Source organism: Mustela erminea, chromosome 17, assembly GCF_009829155.1.
Source record: "Mustela erminea isolate mMusErm1 chromosome 17, mMusErm1.Pri, whole genome shotgun sequence".
Taxonomy (NCBI): domain Eukaryota; kingdom Metazoa; phylum Chordata; class Mammalia; order Carnivora; family Mustelidae; genus Mustela; species Mustela erminea.
In genome coordinates this window covers 40,949,567-40,969,128 of record NC_045630.1, presented here as the reverse complement: position 1 = coordinate 40,969,128, position 19,562 = coordinate 40,949,567, and the positions used below count along the sequence as shown (strand labels likewise).

At 39.7% G+C, this 19,562-nt stretch overlaps 1 protein-coding gene across 2 annotated transcripts in view; it reads right to left on the bottom strand.

Moving 5' to 3' along the window:
* The window catches only part of NR5A2 (nuclear receptor subfamily 5 group A member 2), a 151,091-nt gene extending 140,387 nt beyond the window's left edge, over window positions 1-10,704 (bottom strand). For both annotated transcript variants that reach the window (XM_032318689.1, XM_032318691.1), the window contains exons 1-2: window positions 10,694-10,704; window positions 6,901-6,902 (exon numbers count right to left, since the gene is read on the bottom strand). The gene's annotated coding sequence lies outside the window, so the exon portion shown is untranslated. The remainder of the gene's footprint in view (window positions 1-6,900; window positions 6,903-10,693) is intronic.
* Window positions 10,705-19,562: the final 8,858 nt, after the last annotated feature.

Sequence of the window (19,562 nt, the reverse complement as noted above, 5' to 3'; positions counted from 1 at the left end):
CCTATTATCTCTAGCTAACACTGAGAGAGTAGTGCCTCGATTAGGAAGTGATCGGCATGATAGGCTCATTGTGCTGTTAGTAAAGAGGTAAGGGATCTTTTCTGAACTTTCAATTAGATAAGGATACTGGGTCAATTAGAATATAAGTTTATGCCTCTAGCTAGTTCCACTGTTAAATTTTAAATTTCATTTTATTCTTTTAAGTTTCTGGTAGAGAATCTGCCACTATCAGTGGTCAAAGCCCATGTATATATACTTTCAAGCCTTCATGTGGTTTTAAACAATATTAACACTGACACTTCCTTTGAACTAAGTAAATGGAGTGTATATGTATTCAGCAGGTAATTTATAACTCCATATACGGACATTTGTTGTAACATAATTTCACACATCATGGAATAGATTCAGCAGTCATTTTCTGAAGGTTCGCATTACAGAATTTATGATCCTTTTTTTTTTCTTTGTTGTTTATTCTGATTACTGTTATGTTTTCACTTCTCCCTCTTGCCTTACTTTATTTCAGTTGAAATGTTGGAATATAGCTTCAGAATGATAATCATGCTTCATGGAGAGAGACCGGGTAGAAGGGAATAAGAATAAAGAAAGGCTTTATCCTCTCTGCCTGTTCCCCTGCCCTTTTAGTTGTGCTGTTGGCTCTGAACCCTGCAGACTCACCTCTGTCTGGGACGGGGTGACTTGAGGTCTGGGCGACTCCTGGAAGTGAGGGTGAGAGGAAGCCAAAGCCATGACTATGGTCCTCATGGGTGTTGGAAATGTCCCCAGTTAAATATTCACACAGCCTCATCAAGGTGAGATTTTCTGGAGGAGACCTGCTCATGGAATGTAGGTAGTTTAAAGCTGGTGCTGATTCACATGAAGTGAGGAAGCGGGTCATTCTGGCCACCAGTGGGGAGGGCGTTGGATAAACACGCTGTTTTTCCTCTGAGCTTTAAGCTCTTGTGTACACATAACCAATCCAGTCTGCTTTGCATTAACACTGTCGTAGGTATTGTTTAATTTTTTTCCTTTAAATATATGGTAGATTGCAAAATATGATTTTTATTGAAACCAATGACTATTAATTTTGTTTATTTAGGAGATAGATGTATATGTATATATATACATATATATATATATATTTTTTTTTTTTTTTTAAGTAATTTCTACACCCAACGTAGGGCTCAAACTCCTAAGCCTGAGATGAAGAGTCACATGCTATACCAACTGACTCAGCCAGGCGCCCCAACCAATGACAACTAATTTTAGATGAAAATTCAGAAAGAGCATATGTTTTTATAGGTGTATTTTATACCTGTAACTACTTTGAAATATATGGGTCTTCTTTTATACATGCCCAAATGTGGGATACACATTTGTTAAGGTTTTGCATATTATTCAATCCATAAAATAGCATTTCCCATCAGCTCCTCACTCTCTGGCTGTAGATTTCATTGATTACCTGAGAAACCGTGCAGTTGTGTTTGGTGATGCAACCACTTGAGCATGAGAACACATTAGGAGAACATAGTATGGTTGAAGGTAGTAGTTAAGAGACTGAGATTTGGGATCAGGAAGTTCGCAACTCCAGTCCCTGCTTTGTCCTTTACTCGGCAGCGAAGTAATGCTTGACTTCCTTAAGCCTTATTCTTCAGAAATAAAAATGACAATGGAATCCAATAGTGTTGTTGTGAGAAAATGAGATAATAGAGAAATGCTCAGTATCAGGATGCCTGGGGGGCTCAGTCAGCCTTTTTGGCTCAGGTCACCATTCCAGGGTCCTGGGATCTGATACCGCATTGGGCTCTGCTCAGTGGGGAGCCTGCTTCTCCCTCTCCCACTGCCCCTCCCCCTGCTCATGCACACGCTCTCTCTCAAATAAGTAAATGAAATCTTAAATAAATAAATAATGTACCCCCAAAGTTGAAGAGGAATAGCATTACTAGGTTCCTAATAACTCCTAAAAAAAACCTTCCAGGAAAAAAAAAACTACTATTTACTATTTGTCATTCTCTTTTCTGTAGAACTTACTGGCATGCAGAGGAAACATTACATTAATGAGTTACTTTAGCCTTTTGAAGCTTATCTATCTGGTTAATTTAATAGAAATAAATACTCAGTACTTTGTGAGAAATGAACATATTTTTGTGAAAGAGGGAGTGGAGTAACGTTCACATGTGACCCAAGTAACAGGTGCTCGAAACTCAGCCCTAGTGACAGTTAGTACGCAATTCAGATTCCAGCTATGCTGGGGAAGAACACAAAACAAACGAAAACCTCAGTTTTGGGTCATTATTTTTCTCAGTCAAATCCCAGTCTAACCATTTCCTTTTGGCAAATGTGGGCATTTTCCCTTATGGCATTCTGTTTTAGACTCACTATCCCACTGAACTCAGCAGATACTACCCCACATGGCATATTTATAATGACTCACATTTACAAAGATACATGTTTATAATGATAAAACATTATTTGCTAACTGATTTCAGAAAGGATTTGTAAATGATTGACAGATAACTAATGACTCCCAAGGCATCTTTGCCAAAATCCAAAAGGCATTCAACAATGTCATCTGAACCCATATTGCATGATGATGTTAAAGTTCAGTTAATGAGTTACAGTCTCTGTAAACTTCCTGAATATACTCTACCAAGACATTATGACACGTCTGTTAGGAACTGGGATTCTTGTAAAATGGGGTTTCTGGGGAGCCCTGTACAGGATCATATACCAGAAAAGCCCCTTAAGTTTGTTTATATTTTGGGTTTAATAAGAACCAGCATCCTAAATTACTCATCATTGAAACTGATTGAGGCACTGGGTGTTGGGGAGTTACAGAAGACAGAAATCCCGAACTGGGTAGTTCCTGTGAAAGGATAGCTTACTGGAACATCGTTGCTTCAACTCTTTGCTAACAAAGTCATTTGTCACTGATTTGTCACTGATTTAGGACCTGGGCTTGGGTGGGTACTTTTTTTTTTTTTTTTAATCAGCTTCCTTAGCAACCCTCTAACCCCCAAATTATATAAGATGGTGAGATGACAGATTTTGAAAAGAAGTGACTAAAGATTTCTTCTCATTATTTTAATAACTGTGAGAAATGTGGCACCTGGCAGGAAAGATAAGTGGTCTTTTTGCCACACTATTATGGCCAGGTAAATATTACTCACTTTTTATAGCACTAATAATTAAACAGAGCCTCAGTCAATCTTTTGGCAATTGAAATGTTTAAGACTTTACTCTTCTGTAGGCTTATGTTGAGTTCCCCACGTTTATCACAATCTGCAATCTATGTCTGATGACTTATGGTTCATATCTTTATTTATAAAGAAATATACTCAGTACCATTTTATTTCCACTTAAAACCTTTTAAAACTTTTAAGCAAATAACTCAATTATCTAAACTATTTTTAAAAGAGGGACCTGTAGAGCATTCGGAGTGATTTCCCTAGGAATCACATAATAACCATTTTTAAAATATGGAGCCACAAAATAGATTTGAATTAATGAAACCGAATTTTTTTTTTTAAGATTTTATTTATTTATCTGACACAGAGAGAGAGATCACAAGTAGGCAGAGCAGCAGGCAGTGGGGGTGGGGTGGGGAAGCAGGCTCCCCGCTGAGCAGAGAACCCGATGTGGGGCTCCATCCCAGGACCCTGAGATCAGGACCCGAGCCGAAGACCGAGGCTTAAACCACTGAGCCACCCAGGCGCCCCCATGAAACCGAATGTTATCTCTCACCTCACATTGTCTAGTAGATAATGTGAATAAAATGGTTTTTTCAAACAATAACTGTTCTTTTGGAATGGAAATTAAAAAATATACATATATATATATGTATATTTTTAAGTAATCTCTACAACCACCGTGGGGCTCAAACTCACAAACTTGAGAGTAAGAGTTGTACTCCACCGACTGAGCCAGCCCCTAAAATGAAATATTTTATATGGCTGAATCTTTTATGTGGCTGTATAAACCTAGCTTGATTGTGTTACAGTTATTTTCATAGACACTGTTCTTTGCCCTCTCAATCCTTTTGTGGGAAAAGAAAGTTTTTTAATCAAAAATAATAAAGTAGGGGTACCTGTATGGCTTAGTCAGTAGAGCACATGACTCTTGATCTTAGGGTTGTGAGTTCAAGCCCCATTATAAGCATAGAGATTACCTTTAAATTCTTTTTTAAAAAGATAATAAAGTGGAAAGAGTGCATAAATGCAAATATGTTATATTTTTCATTATGTTTTGAGAAAGGATAAAACCTAAAAAAGAAAGGATTACTCAAAAAAAGCTAAAGCCTCTTAGAAGGGTCATTTAATACTCTTTGAAATTGAAGATCAAAAATGGGTTTCAAAGGTAAGCTCACTTTCTACCTGCTTTATTCATTACCATGAGTCTAACAGGTTATTCCCTCAAGCATAATTTTTTACATACTAATACATTTTTTAGATTTTTTGGGTTCCTTTCAATTCCATCATGTCCCAAATGGAACTTTTTATCTGCCTTTTCAAATGCCCCCCTTTTTAAAAATTTTGTTGAATGATACTACTAAATTAGGAATATGGATATCATTCTAAAATCTCCATCTGATTTACTTGCTGTGTCTATCCTGTCAACAAACTTAGTCCATTCTGTTTCCTTAACATCTTTCTTTCTTTTTTTTTTTTTTTCAAGATTTTTATTTATTTATTTGAGAGAGAGTGAGAGAAGCATGAGTGAGGGGAAGGGACAGAAGGAGAAGGAGTGGCTGAGGGAGAGGGAGAAGTAGACTCCCGATAAGCAGGGAGCCTGATACAGGGCTTGATCCCAGGACCCCAGGATCATGACCTGAGCCAAGGGCAGACACTTAATCCACCGAGCCACCCAGCACCCCATCCTTAACATCTTAATTGGCATCCCCTCCTCTGTAGTAGTGCCAGTGCCTTTGCTTTGCAATGGCCACGTGGAGAGCTTATTGGCTTTGAGCCAGTAACTTGAGAAACTTGAGGTCCAGTCAGGGCACATCACTGATTAACAGTGTGACCCTTGGTGAGCTCTTCCCTTTAACATTGTTTCCTTAGCATGGGACTAGCATGAACCATGACTCTTGGGATGATGGGAAAATTCAATGAAAACACCTGCGACATGTCTAGGGCAACAGCCGCCACAGGACCTTCATCATTTCTCACTCTGTTGCCTTCTAATGGTTCCTGGTCTTTCTTCTGGCTTAATCTAGGCCATCTTCCACACTCAACCCAAAGACTTTCTTAAAAATTCATGATATTTGCTGCTTAAAATTCTTCAGTAGCTTGTCATGCTCTTTAGGATAAAACTCATACTCTTTAAATTTGATACACAAAACACATGACAGTCTGACCTTTCAAAAAAGAAAAAAGCATTATCTTCCATATTCATTCTATGCTCTAGCTACAAAAAACTATTTGTAGCTCCTCAAAACATCATAATATGTCATGTCTCTGTTTATTCGTTTATCTCTTTATTTACTCATTAATCCAACCATCCATTTGTTCCAGCAACTAAAATGTGCTGGAGTCTATGGTTGGTCCTGGGGATGTAGAGTCAATCTCATGACATTCAATTTGATAAAAGAGACAATTGACAGACAGTTGTTTATCAGAGCTAACCTTGGGAGGTTGGGGAGCCCCCGGGGGTCACTAATCCATTTTGTGAATGGTAAGAGGAAACACCTCAGAGGAGATGGTACTTCAGCATCCCTGAAGGCAAATTAGACTTTGACAAAAATCAAGGGCATTCCTGAGAGGAAGCCACGCTTACAAAGCTATGAAAGCTCGAGGGGCCAAGGCATGTGCAGTGACCTAAACACATTTATTCCAATGGAGCTGAGCCAGGACTGTATTTTATTTATTTATTTATTTATTTATTTGACTGAGAGATCACCAGTAGGCAGAGAGAGAGAGAGAGAGAGAGAGAGGAAAGCAGGTTCCCTGCTGAGCAGAGATGCGGGGCTCGGTCCCAGGACCCTGAGATCATGACCTGAGCCGAAGGCAGAGGCTAAACCCACTGAGCCACCCAGGTGCCCCCAGGACTGTGTTTAAAAATATACCCTGAGGGGCACCTGGGTAGTCCAGTTGGTTAAGTATCCGCCTTGTGCTTAGGTCATGATCCAGGAGTTCCGGAATCGAGCCCCACGTCGGGCTCCCTGCTTAGCAGGAAGTCTGCTTCTCCCTCTCCTTCTACTCCTCCCCTGCTCATGCTCTCTCTCTCTCTCAAATAAATAAATAAAATCTTAACAAATGGATATATGCCCTTGAAGCATTTCTTCAATAGTGGCAAATGAATGGGAAGAAATAAAAATATAGGGATTGGCCAACGATTGGGGAATGGTAACAACTGGGGAATGATTAAATTATAGTTATCTCCACTTCGTAGGGTATAATGCAGCCATTAAAACTGGCTAAGGAGACCCTTACTGGATGGCTTGGAGGGATTCGTATGAAGCGTTTACTGTTGCACAAGCAAAGCAAGGTACTTATGTGAGTGGGAGAACCAAGCAAAAAAGAAGAAAACAAGTATGGGAATATAATCATATTATGCATTTATGTAAAAATCTGTATACATGAGAATATATATATAAATAAAATAAAGAGATTAAAACAACTTAAAAATGCAAATATAAACTGGCTTTATTAATTTTCTGTTTCTCAGTAAAATGGACTCGTATTAGTAGAGGATAATTCTGATGAGTAAAATGACTAAGACATGTTTGCTTATAACTAAGCTTGGCGCGTAGTAAGTACTCCGTAAATGACTGGCTAATTGCCCCAGAATGACCAATGACTACACATTCCTGTGTTCTTACTGGCCCTGATACTGCCTCTCTTAGTTCTGAATTCTGAGTTGAACATGTAATTTTTAAGGATTTATCGTAGCTTTATCTGATACGACTGGACTTGAGATCCTTCCCCAAAGCCCACCCAGCTAGGAAAAGTTTTGAGGTATGTTTTCTCCTTCATTCATCAGAAGCAAAAATACATTTACATTCTCTCCCAAATTCAGCCTCCTGGGGAGTTACCATGACTGCTTCAGGTGATTTGCAGCTAATCATTGTGTCAGAGATTTGGAATGTCAGTTAATGGGAACTAATGGTTTAAACAATGAGCATTGATTTTTCTTTTCATGATAATGCCTAAGGTAAGCGTCATACTTTGTAGTGTGGGATAGATGCCCACTTTGACTTCCAGTTTGACTCTCCAATAAATTTAAGGCATTTGACAAAAAAAAAAAAAAAAAAAAGTGATTTTGGTCTTCACCGCAGATAAAGGCCACAGTCCTGTAGTCTGTACAGCACTAAATGTTTTTTCATTCAAAGTTGATCAGCTTTTATGCAAGTAAAAGAATAGGCTATTCTTACAATTGGAAAATAGATGAAAGTATATCCTGAATTCTTCATTAAGTAGCTCGTGGTCTGGGAGCGCCTGGGTGGCTCAGTGGGTTAAGCCGCTGCCTTCGGCTCAGGTCATGATCCCAGGGTCCTGGGATCGAGTCCCGCATCGGGCTCTCTGCTCAGCAGGGAGTCTGCTTCCCTCTCTCTCTCTCTGCCTGCCTCTCTGCCTACTTGTGATCTCTGTCTGTCAAATAAATAATAAATAAAATCTTAAAAAAAAAAAAAAGTAGCTCGTGGTCTCTCCTCCCCCTCCCGCCTTCCTCTACCCCCTTTTCTCCAGGCAACTCTTTAGGTTATTTTCCTTTTGACAACATTGATTTCCCCTCGTTTTAGTTAAACTGCAAACAATAGAAAGCCAGACCGAACCGGCTCCAATGATGAGGAAATATATAATCTCTCTGACGTCATAAGAGAGTCAGAGATGGAGCCTCTCTGGGGCTGGTTAACTCGTGGTTTGATGACATCATCAGGACCCTAGTTTTTCTGTCCCCATCATTGTCAATATGTTGACTTGCCTCTGGTAGCTTTCTTTTTTGTCAGGTGGCTGCAGAAATTCTAGGTATCACATCAGCAACAACGTAAGCTCCAGTGTAAGAAATGAGGGTGTCCCATTTTCTATCCCTTTATCAGAAAAGAAATCATCCCAGTAACACCCTGGCAGATTCCTCTTTATATCATTGATGAGATCCTAGCCACATGCCTGTCCCTAAACCAGTCTGGGAAGGAAAATGGAATAACCATAATTAGTTAGAATATTCAGGATTTAGGCTCAAGGTCAGCTCACAGTAAGATCATCTGTTCCATGGGGAAAAAGTAGGGTTCTTTTGGTAGGAAGAAACAAAGAATGGTTTGGGATAAGCAATCAGTAATGTCTGTTGGGTGCCTGGGTGGCTCAGTGGGTTGGGCCTCTGCCTTTGGCTTGGGTTGTGATCTCAGGGTCCTGGGATCAAGGCCCTCAATGGGCTCTCTGCTCGGCGGGGAGCCTGCTTCCTCCTCTCCCTCTGCGTGTCTTTCTGCATACTTGTGATCTCTTTTTGTCAAATAAATAAATAAAATCTTAAAAAAAAAATGTCTGTCATGTTCCTTAAATTTTGTTCTCTTCTGCCCCCTCATATCATTTTAAAGGTTTATTTATTTATTTTGGGGGAGGGAGCATAAATAAGCATGGTGGGGAGGGGCAAAGGGAGAGAGAGAGAGAGAGAGAGAGAGAATCAAGCAAATTCCCTACCGAGCGTGGACCCTGAGATCATGACCTGGGCAGAAATCAAGAGTTGGACGCTTCACTGACTGTGTCTCCCAGGTGCCCCAATACCTATGTCATTTTAGCAATCATTAATTTAACATACATAGACAAGACAAAGTTTGCAAAGTTAGAATGGTGGGGAGGGGTTGGGGGGGATTTAACAGCCTGAGGCAGAAAGGAAACTCACAGGCAAGGAGGTGAAAGAAGTGTACACAGGTCGGAGAGAGGGTTAGCTGTGGATTCCATCGGTCCATCAGCCCCTATTTTTTAACCAACTGTATTAAAATAAGCTGTACAGGAGGTAAAAATCCTGAGAACCAAAGACAAGTCTGAAGAGATACAGAAGTTTAGAAACTTCCTATTCCCTTAGAGATTGTATATTAGCAACTTCTGCCAACTCATTGATCTGGGCAGTCATCATTGTGATGTGCAGACAAAACTGGCCTCATCAGAATATCCATGGGGAAACTGCAGAGAGTAGAATCAAAACAAATGTACGAATAGTAGCAAACATTTAAATACAAATTGCTATGTCCAGACACTGTGCCATGAACTTAATGAGTTCACTCATTTGTTCAACAATCCTGTGCGGTGTCATTATCCCATTTTAAAGATCAAGAACTGACACGCAGTGCGGCTGTGTAACTTGCACAAGGTTGAAGACATTGCAAATGGAAGAGATGGTGATTTCATTGTGTTTGCGGCTACTCCACCCCCCTGCTGCTCTTAGGAGGCTTGCTTGAACCTGCCACAGATGCCACTTTGATACATTTTTGCCTTATCGAGTGGTTTCACTTAACCTTCATACAGGGGAACGTTAAAAAATTTTTGGACCATTGGTTTTCTCACTAGTAGTTTTCAGTTCTGTTTTGTTTTGACAGTTGTTTTGCATCTCACAACATCCCCTAAGTTTAAATTGAAAATCCAAGAGAGACTTTGGTTAGCACTTCAAATATAGAGCTAGAAATCATACATTGCACATTGTGTGTGTGTGTGTGTGTGTGTGTGTGTATATTCTCTGATAATGAATGACAGAGGCAGTGATGATTATATTTGAGTACTTAAGTCACTGTTTTCCTAGAATACCCTTAAACACACAAACTGGCCCTTTATTCTTGTATCCTAAAGATGTTTAATTAGAAAGGTCAATCTTAACATCTAAATGACCTACCAATAAAACTGAACCAGAGCATGGAACTTGGGGTGTTTATTCCAAAAACTTTGGAAATGATGCAGATTGAAACTTGCAAGTGTAATTAAGTATCGGCATACCTTGCTTTATTTGATAAATTTGTTTAAAAAATTTAGGGGCACCTGGGTGGCTCAGCCATTTGAGTGTTCAAATCTTGATTTTGGCTCAAGTCATAATCCCACCGATCTTGAGAAGGAACCCCATGTCAGGCTCCACATTCAGAGGGGAGTCTGCTTGAAGATTTTCTACCTCTGCTCCTCTCTGGGTGTGCACCTGCAGACTCACCTGCGGTCTCTCAAATACATACATAAATCTTTAAAAAAAAATTAGATGTAGGGGCACCTGGGTGGCTCAGTGGGTTAAAGCCCTTCGGCTCAGGTCATGATCTCAGGGTCCTAGGATTAAGCCCCGCATCGGGCTCTCTGCTCCGTGGGGAGCCTGCTTCCTCCCTTCTCTCTCTCTGCCTACTTGTGATCTGTCAAATAAATAAAATCTTTTTAAAAAATTAGACGCAAACCAAATTTAGCAAAACAAAAATGCTATACTTGCTGTTTAGTGCAAACCTACATTCCTTTTGTGAAATGGTAAGTCTTCTTGCAGTGTTGATAGCCATTCTCCAGCTGATCCATTTTGAAGTTTGCCATTTTGGATGTCAAGGCTGTGGTGTAGACTCTTTCTCCTCTGTCTCTTCTCCCATTTGCCATCCCTTTCCGACTTATTTCTTCCATGCTCAGTCACACACGTATTCACACAAGTACGTATCTGAATAACTCTCGTAAGACCGATAGCCATAAATGTGACCACTGGGCAATATTCTAACATTTTTTCACCTCAGTGGGATGTCTGGCTGGCTCACTTGGAAGAGCATGAGACTCTTGATCCTGGGGCCATGAGTTCGAGCCCCACATTGGGTACAGAGATTACTAACATGAATAAATAACAAGAAAAAATTTTTTTAAGTCTTAAGAAATAAGTGGTGCCTGGGTGGTTCCGTCATTAAGTGTCTGCCTTTGGCTCAGGGCAGACCCTGATCCCAGGGTTCTGGTATCAAGTCCCAAATCAGGCTCCCTGCTCAGTGGGAAGCCCTCTCCCACTCTCCTGCTTCTGTTCCCTCTCTTGCTCTCTCTGTCAAATAAATAAATAAAATTGTTTTTAAAAAGTCTTAAGAAATAAAAAAATAAAAAACATTTAACAAAATAAAATTTCAATAAAAATAAAATTTTAATAAAAAAATAAAAATTTTTTAACTCCAATAAAAGCAACCTTGCAATCACATCCTACTTCCTTGCTCCCAGGTTATCCTGTCCACCCTGTGACTATTATCTGGACCATCTGGCTGGACTCCTAGCAGCCACAAAATTTCAGCAGTTGGGCTTTTTTAAAAGAAGGTCCATCATCCAGGTGCCTGGGTGGTTCAGTGGGTTAAAGCCTCTGCCTTTAGCTCGGGTCATGATCTCAGGCTCCTGGGATCGAGCCCAGCATTGGGCTCTCTGCTCTGCGGGGAGCCTGCTTCCCCCTCTCTCTCTGCCTGCCTCTCTGCCTACCTGTGATCTCTCTCTCTGTCAAAAAAAAAAAAAAAAAAAAGTCCATCATCCATTCCTCAGTATTGTTAAAATCAAAGTAATAATCAGTACTGAGGTGATGTCCTCCCATAATTGTCCTGGGCTTTGTGGGAAAAACAGAGAATCAGAAGAGTAAAGCAGTGGACTTTGGACCTGAAGGGTCATCACAGTTTTAGTTCCTTACTTGTGTTCGGTGTGTTATTAGATCACATTGTTCCTTGCACATCCACTCAGAAGCTACATTCCTAGTACCAAATGGGAGAGAAGATGCAGATTTGGAGTTAAAGAAATTTTCTATATATGTTGAGTGTGTGTGTATGTATATGTGTGTGTGTGAGAGAGTGTGTGTGTGTGTGTAAGCAGTAGAGTGCTGGGGTTCAGGGTGCAGGTCCCAAAGGCCAACTACACTGATTTAAGCTCAACTGACTTTGGGAAAGTCACTTAACCACTCTGTGCCTCAATTTCTTCATCTATGAAATAAAGATACTAGTCATACTTATGTCCTGGGGTTATTGTGAGGATTAAATAAATTAATTACACTGAAAGCCTGGTACATAGTAATAATGTATATATTTTTAAAGCATTTATTTATTTATTTGACAGACAGAGATCACAAGTAGGCAGAGAGAGAGAGAGAGAGGAGGAGGCAGGCTTCCCGCTGAGCAGAGAGCCCAATGCGGGGCTTGATCCCAGGACTCTGGGATCATGACCTGAGCTGAAGGCAGAGGCTTTAACCCACTGAGCCACCCAGGCGCCCCAGTAACAATGTATCTTAGTTATTATTCTCTTCCTATTGTTTCCTCAGCACTCAAGTCTCCCAAGGTGAAAGCTTTTGATTGGAGCTAGATAATGATCAAATATTAATTGGAATTCATTCTAAAAATCATTTATTCTTCTTAAACCTACATATTTATTGGGGTGGCTCAGGCTGTTGGGCTCCTAACCCTCTATTTCAGCTCAGGTTATGATCTCAGGGTTGTGTGATTGAGCCCCACGTTGGGCTCCGTGCTAAGCAGACAGTCTGCTTCTGTCTCTTTCTCCCTCTGCTCCTCTCCCCTCTCACTTGCACACTCTCTCTCTCTGTTTCAAATAAATCTTAAAAAAAAAAAAAAGAACTCTACATCTATATTCATAGAAAAAACAACCCTACTGTTCCCTTGGGAAGAATGCTGGGCATTTCCAGTTTGGTAAAAGCTGCTTTGTGGTCCTTCTTTTGACATCAGAGTTGCTGTGGCATACTACAAAGTATGGAAAGTGGTCTGGTGAAGTGGGGCAATGTATGCTAGAAATTTCTTTCTTTCCTTTTCTTTTCTTTTTTTTTTTTCTTTTTCTTTTGGTGGGAAGGTAGGGTCATTGATTTTGCTGACTGGCTTCAGTTTGAGAGAACTGAGTGAGATTGCCAAACCCTAGAAGACCTCCTCAGGTGCGATGGGCTATACATCTATTTCATATCTATAAATACTGATGGTATATTTTCTCTAGAAAGTACACATCCTTAATTATTTGATCAATAAAGGCAGGTGAGATTTATGTAAGTTTAAAAGTGGAAGAAGGCAGGGGTGCCTGAGTGGCCCAGCCCCTTTGACTCAGTTCATGCTCCCAGGGTCCTGGGATCAAGCCCTGCATTGGGCTCCTTGCTCAGTGGGGAACCTGCTTCTTTCTCTCCCTCTCCCTCTGACTGCTGCTCCCCCTGCTTGTGCTTGCTCTCTATCTCTGTCAAATAACTAAATAAACATTCTTGTTTTTATCTTGTTTGATATGAGTAAAAGCATCATCAAAAGATGCCCTCCCCCCAAAAAACACTGGCCCAATTTAGGGATCCACAACACTTTTACCTCATCTTAAGCCTGAGCTGAACAACTCATTGTTCAAGCAGGTGATTGAACAATTTTGAATTACTAGAAGGATCTGCCTTAGTCCTAAAGTCACTAAGAAGTACAAAAGACCTATTGTGTTGACAACTTTTGAAGTTTTATGGGAATTGCTATTATGTTGACACTTTCTAAATGTTTTATTAGATAATTTGAAATGTACTCTTCACATGCAGCTTCTTAAAGAAATATAGTTTTCTAAAACCTTTCTGAACTCTGATCTAAACATCTAAAGACCTTTAATTGAGTTTGCAATAAACCTGTCAATTTGAAAATAAATTCTTTTGTTATACCCAAATATTGAGGAATAGAATTTTAAGAGCTTACATCTGAACTTTTTTGTGTGTTTTTTTCTTTTATTCAACTTTAGTTCCCTCATCTATAAAAACTGGTTGCAATTATAAACCTGCCTTATCAGATCGCTGGAAGAAATGAGAAAGAAAAATTATTCCAGAGCCCTCTGGGGACTATTTCATTACCTTTCTGCATTCAACATAAAAGTTACACTTCATAACTTTAGGAAATTTTTCTTTATAGCTCCTGTAATCTACATTAAATATTTTACTCTTTTTGATTTAGCTTAAAATATAATTTGATAGCTACAGACTCACTCACACACACACACACATGTGTGTGTGTGTGTGTGTGTGTGTATTGAAAACACTTTTTGGAATTTTACATCTTTATCACTTTGAAAACTAGCTTGTGTTGAATTTTTATCGTTGCTTTTTTTTTCTATTTTTTAAAAAATATTTTATTTATTTGTTTGACAGACAGAGATCACAAGTAGAGAGGCAGGCAGAGAGAGAGAGAGGAGGAAGCAGGCTCCCTGCTGAGCAGAGAGCCTGATGCGGGGCTTGATCCCAGGACCCTGAGATCATGACCTGAGCCAAGGCAGAGGCTTTAACCCACTGAGCCACCCAGGTGCCCCTTTTTTTCCCATTTTTAATTTTGGAATAAAAACCTCACCTATTGTTACTCAGGATGACTTGTTGATTTGGTTTCTATATATTGTATGTCCTTTCTTCTGAGATGAAGAGTATCTTTCTTCAGATGGTGAAGATTTCAACACTTCCTTTCCATTCACTTACACTGCCATGAGGTAAACACAAATATTATTACTATTATTACTTAATGAGGTGGAAAAACTCAGGCATGAGTGGTTGTGTTGTGAAAGTCAGAGTAACAAATTAATAGCAGGTCTGAGATTGCATAAGTGATGACCCCAAAGGGGAATGGGCACATTCAGCCGCCTCTGTGATCCGGGGCAGCCCATCCACAGGTTGACGCCCTTCCAGAGAAGCCTGCCTTGCCTCTTGGAAAGTCCATAGCCTGAAATCGGTGTGATCCATGTTCTCACTGGCTTAATGTTAAGAATCTGGTTATTCTCTTTCCTCGTTTGGCATCTGAAAACCAGTGAATCCTGGTCCTCTCCTAACATCTTTCTAAAAGCAAACAACTCCATCAAATCTCCTGTTCCAGAACCACTCCCTAAAAACAAAATTCCTCTGCACCGCTAATACATTTAAGCAATTCAACTTCTCTCAGTAAAAACATCACTTTTGTGCCTGTGATTTGAATCTTTGTTCGAGATATCAAGTGTTAGGCTTTTGAGAAAGACTCCGCTGACTTGTTAAAGGCATCTCCATAGTCCCAAAGTCCTCCAATCATTTTAGCAAGAGATTAGCTGGTGTCCCATTTGGTTTAAGATTTCTCCCTTTCCTTTTTCTATTATGAAAAGAAACCAAAACAAGAGGAGACCATTGTGCCTGCCTTTGTTCTTCAGGATCCAAGTGAGTCTTTTGGCACCTGAGAGACGGGCTAACAGCAGGGTCCATTTTCTCTCTGAGGTAAGGCCAAGCTGGAGGGAGGTGGCCAGTGCCCATGTTTGTTACCTGTTCAGAAGAGAAAACTGAGCACAGTAGCATATCCAGAACCTTGTGTCTCAATCCCTTCCTTTTTTTTTTTTTTTAAATATTTTGTTTATTTATTTGAGAGAGAGACAGTGAGAGAGAGCATGAGAGGGAAGAAGGTCAGAGGGAGAAGCAGACTCCCCGCAGAGCTGGGAGCCCCATGCAGGACTCGATCCTGGGACCTGAGCCAAAGGCAGTTGCATAACCAACTGAGCCACCCAGGTACCCCCCCTTTTAAAAAAAAATTATTTCTTCATTTTAGGGATGCCTGGTTGGCTCAGTTGGTTAATTGTCTGCCTTGGGCTCAGGTCCATGATTCCTGGATTCTGGGATCCAGTCCCTCATCAGGCTCCTTGCTCAACAAGGAGTCTGCTTCTCCCTCTGCCTGCCACTCTCCTGCTTGTGCGCTCTCTCTCTCTCTCTCTCTGACAAATAAATAAAATCATAAAAAAAAATTATTTAGAGGCACCTGGGTGGCTCAGTGTGTTGAACCTCTGCCTTCAGCTCAGGTCATGGTCTTAGGGTCCTGGGATCAAGCCCCACATCAGGCTCTCTGCTCAGCTGGGGATCCTGCTTCCTCCTCTCACTCTGCCTGCCTTTCTGCCTATTTGTGATCTCTCTGTCTCTGTTAAATGAATAAATAAAATCTTTACTCATTTGAGAGAGAGAGAGGCGATGGGGCAGAGGGAGAGGGAAAGAGAGAATTTCATGCAGACTCCCCACTAAGAGTGAAGCCCTATGTGGAGCTCCATCTCATGTCCCTGAGATCATGACTTGAGCCAAAATCAAGTACAGGATGCTTAACTGACTGAGCGACCCAGGCGCCCCCCATCCCCCCCACCCCCTGCTGCCCTGGTGTCATTCTTTACAATATCTTGATTTTGACCTCATAAGTCAAAAGGTAGGCATAGATAAAATACCCAGAATTTTTAAGCTATTGAGGAATAATCTATTTAGGGATATTGACAGAAAAAAGCCTAGTGCTGCAGATAAATGAGCACAGTTATAACTAAATTTAGAATATTTTAAGATCAAAGCCTTCTTCCTACTTTAGAAACAGACAAATGTATTTGACAAAATTAAATTTACTCATAAAACAATTATTTCCAGTGCTAAGTGAAATAAGTCAGATTAAGAAAAATACTGTATGATTTTGGGGCACCTGGGTGGCTCAGTGGGTTAAGCCTCTGCCTTCGGCTCAGGTCATGATCTCAGGGTCCTGGGATTGAGCCCCGCATCAGGTTCTCTGCTCAGCAGGGAACCTGCTTCCCCAATTCTCTCTCTGCCTGCCTCTCTGCCTACTTGTGGTCTCTCTCTGTCAAATAAATAAATGAAATATTAAAAAAAAAGAAAAATACTATATGATTTTACTTATATGTAGAATCTAAAAAAGAACAACAAAAAAAGAATAAAGAAACAAATAAAAAGTAGAATCAGAACTATAAATACAAAGAACATACTAATGGTTGCCAGAGGGAAGAAGGGATGGGCAAAACAGGTGAAGATGAGTGGGAAATACAGGCTTCCAGTTACAGACTAAAAATGTCATACAGTTAAAAGGTACGGCATAGGGAATATAGTCAATGATATTGTAATAGTGCTGTTTGGTGACAGATGATAGCGACACTCCAGGGGAGCATAGCACAATGTATAAACTTGTTGAATCACTATATTGTACTCCTGAAACTAATGTATAACATCATGTTAACTATACTCAAAAAAAAAAAAAAGAATGTGGAAATCGTATATGTTTTATAAATATATTTTATAAATATACCACGTATGTCTATATGGTATAAGAAAGGTCTGTATTCGTGCTTATTTATATGAAGAATTATCTTATTATACTTTCAGAGCCAAAAGATTATAAACCAGAGATACAAGAATAAGTAAATGGTATATTCAAGTGTAGTTAAATTCTATTTTTCACACTGAGTCCGGACCGAATGCAAAAGGAATTAATGAGTTTACCTAAATACCAAATGAACTCCCCCGCTTCAAAACACACACACTTAGCATAATACCCTTTAGGTCCTTGCACATTCTCACAAGTGGCAATATTTCACTCTTTTTTATGGCTGAGTAATATTCTGTTTTACACACACACACACACACACACACACACACACACACCACATCTTTATCCATTCGTCTATGGATAGACTCCTCTTGGGTTACTTCCATACCTTGATTATTGTAAATAATGCTGCATTAGACATAGAGGAGCATATATCTTTTCAACTCAATGTTTTCATTTTCTTTGGATATTTATCCAAAGTATCCCAGTATTGGAAGCTCTGGATCCTGTGGTACTTCTATTTTTTAATTTTTTGAGGAGCCTCCATGCTGTTTTCTACAGTGACTTCACCAATGTACGTTCCTACCAACATCTGTTATTTTGGATTCTAGCCATTCTGATGATATAAGGTGATATCGCACTGTAGTTTTGATTTGCATATCCAGGATTCCACACCCAATTCTTGTGATTCAGTTGTATGGGCTTTATAAATCTTAAATGTGATTGCTAGGATTGTCCTATATAGTCTTTTAATTATGCTGTCACAGTTTCCAATTGTATTCCCTTCATTTTTTTTTTAATCCAAAATCTTCTGTTACAATCTGCTACATGCTTTGTACCTTCGATCTGAAAACTTGACTAGCTATGTTGAAACCAGTGTAGCCCACAGAGCTTTCCCAGAGCGCATCTGGAGTAACACACACTGGATAAGCAGCTGGTAATAGAGCAAAGAGACACCTCATGGTCACGTGAGGGACAATAATGTCGTGTGCTGAGAGCCACCATCATATTAACTATGGGCTTCAGAGAGCTCCAATAATGGGTAATGAGAGACTGTAGATGTGATATTTGTTTAAGAAATAAAAATGACCATTCAGACATTATATTCCTATCCCTGAACTATCCTCAAAATGCCATTCCTATTGTTCATTTGCAGCATTAGTATTTGTCCTTTTGCACAACGGGACAGGAGATGAACTGGAACAGAAGTGTGAAAAGTGAAAGGCAGCTTTTCTGTGGTGTGTCGTTGGGGAGCAGGGTAGGAGGGTCTCGTTGTTCTCCACAGATCTTTCCATCTTTGGGACCTTTGTTTATATATGGACACTTCTGGGTCACCAGCAGCTGAACCTGTGAAGGGAAAGATGAGAATCTTGAAAGTAACTGAAAGGTTTGCCTTAAAGGGAGCTGGTCCTGGGGAGTGGAGTCAGGAAAGCTTTGACCTCAACTTCCAGCTTTAATTTGAGGCAAGGTTTGGGGCTAATGGCACAATGAGTGAGGTCTGCCAGATTTTTTTTTTTTTTTAAATCAATCAGACACATTGTTTGTTCCTCTGGGTTTGACAGACATGTTGTAATAAGGTCCTGAACTGCTCACTGCCTCTTTATGTACCTTCTGTCTAAAGGCTTGTTACTATTGTGACCTATATTCATGGAACCACAAACAATGGGTTTAACCATTAACTTTCAAACCACCTTTAAATGAATTCTTTTATAAGATGACAATTATATAGGCTCCCAATGGTTGCTTAGAGTGTCAAAGAAAAGGATTCAGGTTGAACTAGGTTATTAAGGAATGGGGACTTGATGGTCAGGATGTCCCTAGACAGAGCAGATAATTTGCCTTGACCTGACCGTGTCAGATAACACTGTTTAGCTGGCATTCCAGTGTCCCTGAAAAACGTAAGGCTTTTTAAAGTTGGTTTGGTTGAGCATAAAGTTAAATTGTGGCAATGCCTTATATTCATTGAGGAAAAACCCCTAATCTATGCCAATAGTTAGTGTCCAGCAAGGCAAGATTTGATGTTAAGTATCTCTTTTCTGGGCCTTTCCTTGTGGGTCTTGGGAAGTTCTAAACTACAAAGGATACATTGTTTTCTCATGTGATCTAAAAGGCTGAAGATGTTCACCAAAGTCTTGCTCCCTCGGGTTCATAATTATCTTTATGAATTTTTTTCTTCTATTTTCAGTTGAGCAATAATCCAAAAATATGGGTAGCTTTCCAGAAAATTATACAATCTGGCAATGTTGGAATATTGAATTAATTTTAATAATATTTCATACAAAATAGAGGGATTGTCTCATTGGAGTTGTGAAGTGGACCTTATTGGGAATTCACCTACACTGTTAGTAACCTAAGACTTCATTTAGGGTTTTCCATAGTTTCTACTTTTTGCTTTTTTATTGAGGTTTAAATTCCACATGCTGTTTTGAATCACTTCAACTCATTCTATAGGGTAATTTTTTTTTTTTTTTAACATTAGAAAAGCCTTTTCCTATCCTTCTGGTAGATTAATTATTTTTCAGAATCTATCTATAGGCTGGTTCAACCTACTGGCCTCAATTTTTAGATCAAGAAATAGAAA